Here is a 3,448-nt window from a genome sequence, read left to right as displayed (position 1 = left end):
TTTATTGAATAAAGAATATAAAAATGACTATGTTTTTCAACAAAAAAAGACCCGTATGTAAAGTATTGTGTTTAATAAAATGTTATGCAAATGTTTTGAAAAATTCTAAAACTTTGTAAATTGCTATAAATGTATTTTATCTAAGTAAAATCAATGCTACTGTGTGAGTTTATTGTGTAAAACATCACAAAAAATAAAGATAAAATCTACGATATGTTTTTGTATTCCCATCTGTAAAATTGTTGAAAGCAAACTACAATTTGATGGGTTAATTTAACATAGAAGTGTGACTTTTTAGATTTTCCACTTTACAGAATTAGGCCTCGGTCAAACGAGCGTTTTTTCGCGCGGTTTACGCATGCTTTGCAATGGTATCGGACACATGAGCGCTTTTTATGCGCTCGTCCGATAAATTATAGAACAGAAATCGCAGATCGCACCTATCTGCGATCTGCGATTCCTGTTCTCTTCTCTATATACGCTCAATGGGGCCGGCGGCAGCAGCGCCGACCCCACTGAGAACATATACTAGTCAAATCATTCTCCTCTGCCACAGCTGTAACAGCTGTGGCAGAGAAGAATGATGCTTGCTCATTGAATTCAATGGAGCCGGCAATACAGCCGGCTCCATTGAAAGCAATGGGCTGCCGGCGATCGCACGATGAATTTTCGGGAAGGGCTTAAAAATATAAGCCCTTCCCTGAAATTCATCTAGAAATGTGTTAAAAGTAAAAAAATATATATACTCACCTTGTCCCGGCAGACGGAGTTCAGCCGTGGCCGGCCAGCAGTTCTCCTGAACTGCTATGAGTAGTATTCAGCAGCCGGGGATTTAAAATCCCCGCCTGCTGAATGAGCTGCCTCTGATTGGTCACAGCCCTCACCAATCAGAGGCAGCTCTCACTCACCCATTCATGAATTCATGAATGGGTGAGTGAGTGCTGCCTCTGATTGGCTCAGCGCAGGGACCAATCAGGGGCAGCTCTCCGTTTGCCGGGACAAGGTGAGTATATATTTTTTTTTTACTTTTTACACATTTCTGGATGAATTTCAGGGAAGGGCTTATATTTTTAAGCCCTTCCCGAAAATTCATCGTGAGATCGCCCGCAGCCCATTGCTTTCAATGGAGCCGGCTGTATTGCCGGCTCCATTGAATTCAATGCGCTGGGCAGCGCTGAACTGCTCCGGCCCGTTTCTAATGAAACGCGGCTAGGAGCAGTTTTTTCGGGCGATTTTTCGGCCCCAGTCACGCGATTTGTGGATGTGCATCTGTCATGCGATCCGCAAATCGCGGGAAAAAACGCCCGTGTGACTGAGGCCTAAGGTGTCACCTTTAGTCTACTAGTGTCTGGGATTAGAAATCTCCTCACAAAGATTTCCTTGGATATTTATGAGGAAAAGTTAATTGATTAGTATTTCCTAATAAATTTATTGCAGCACATATCCCAGTAATACGGTAACAATGTTGTGGTGTTGTCAGAGTAACACTAGCTCCCTGATGACTCTAGTCATCTATACTGTGCTTCCAACAGCATGGTTCTAGTAATTAAACTTGAGCAATAAGTGATTCTGTTTAGTCTCGGGCTACACACAAACTTTTCCGAGGTTTTTTTATTTAGCTACTGAGTAATAGCTGCCATCCACCAGCAACTCATAGGGTAGATTTACGATGTGTGGTGTATGATCATTCTGGCCGCAAGTTCAAATCATTCTAGACAAATTTAATAATGATTTGTACACAAAGAACTGATCTTTGCACCTTGATGGGCACAAGAAAGCACGAATTTGTTGAGGTCGAAAAAGTGGCATGCACCAGTTTTTAGGTGCAAACGAATGGTGTTGGAAATCACTGATCCTGGGAACAAGTCAAACAGCAAAATTCTGCCTTGATTATTTCCTTCCATCTGTATAGTGGTCGGATGCTTGTTTTTTCTGATGGCAGCTCCATTCCCTTTGCATAGAATAGATTTAAAAGATAACATGCTGACCACCTACAGCCTTCATTATGGCTCTCTCTCACTATCTTGGCATAATACGCACCAAGATAGTGCATGCTGCGATCCTTTTTGCACATGCATTTCACATGCTATGTGTAAGAGGCACAATTGAAAGTAATGTAAATTTTGTTACTGTGTATTACGCACACATAACCCACACATGTAGTACATGGTAAAAAATGCTTGCAGACGGGCGGAAATTCCGCCCCTGGAAGCTGCCATTGGATTGCATTAACAAACCCAATCCTATGCAGACGGCCGCGATTTGGCTGCGCGAAATCTTGCACGGCAAACAAATCGCGGCATGCTCTATTTCTGTGCGGGGCTCACAGAGCCCGTCACAGAAACATCTCTCACCATCGCTTCTCGGCCTTTTGGCTAACATCAAGTGTAGTATCTGTTCTTATCAGTTTAGTATCTGATACGTCCCCTATCTGGGGACCATATATTAAATGGATTTTTAGAACAGGGAGCTGGAAAAAGAGCTTGCTCTGTCCACGCGCATTGACCTGGTATTGCAGTACCTCCAGGACCGGTGCAAAAGAGCCGGAGCCACGAGAGCAGGTGAGTGTCACGCTGCTCTCTGCAGACGCTCGGGTCGGGTCCCGCTGCGAGAATTCTCGCAGCCGAATCCAACCCTGCCATCTTCAGGAGGCCTTAGAAAGATAATACAGAATGCCTCTGAATTATAAAGTTCAATGTAAACACAGTGGAGCTTATTTACTAATATTGTCTAATAGTTAAACAGTGCAAACGTAGACTAGACAGTCTTAAAATGTGCCAAATGTATCACAGTAGCTCTGCTAGATGATAAATCTGTCACATTTTAAAACTATCTAATCATAAGGCCCCTTTACACGCAAAAATAATCTTTCAAATGACTGAAAGATTGAAAGATTTAGCGATCTATTTGCATAAAGTGCTAATGGCCATTGACACTTTATCATCTTCATTTGCGTGTAAAAAGACCTGTATGAGTTGTTTGCAGAGCCCAGTGTGTGTTTAAACACACGCCCAGCTGTGCAAACAGCTGCCGACAGATTGCATTGTTCTCCTTGGGGCTAGTATAAACATGCCGCGGGGAAAACATCCTGCAGTGTATTGAAAGATGAGCGAAATACATTTAAATGCAATGTATTTGCTCAGTCTTTCAGAGGTGTGAACAATGGATTTTAAGTAAACCAAAATCCATCATGCAAACGAAAAGTGCACAATGGCCACATTTTCTGTTGTAAACACTTGTTAAGTCATTGGGGCTTATTTACTAACGATGTCTAAAAGTTAAACGGTGGAAATTTAGACTTGACAGTCTTGAGCTGCTCTCACACAGGCGTCTGTAAAAACACATTTGACGGCATTCGGTAACGTTTTTAAATGCATCCCATCATTGCAACAGGTAATGCAGTACGTAAAAAATCACTGAAATGCAATAAAAATAGAGCAGACAACAT

General features: G+C 42.2%; 1 non-coding gene across 1 annotated transcript; it reads left to right on the top strand.

Moving 5' to 3' along the window:
- The first annotated feature begins 2,355 nt into the window (after nucleotides 1-2,355).
- LOC136622464 (U2 spliceosomal RNA) lies at nucleotides 2,356-2,543 on the top strand. The gene has a single exon (XR_010791679.1). It is a non-coding gene; the product is annotated as a U2 spliceosomal RNA (small nuclear RNA).
- Nucleotides 2,544-3,448: the final 905 nt, after the last annotated feature.

The sequence above is a fragment of the Eleutherodactylus coqui genome, chromosome 3 (assembly GCF_035609145.1).
Source record: "Eleutherodactylus coqui strain aEleCoq1 chromosome 3, aEleCoq1.hap1, whole genome shotgun sequence".
In the NCBI taxonomy this organism is placed as follows: Eukaryota; Metazoa; Chordata; class Amphibia; order Anura; family Eleutherodactylidae; genus Eleutherodactylus; species Eleutherodactylus coqui.
This window is presented reverse-complemented; position numbering and strand designations above follow the sequence as displayed.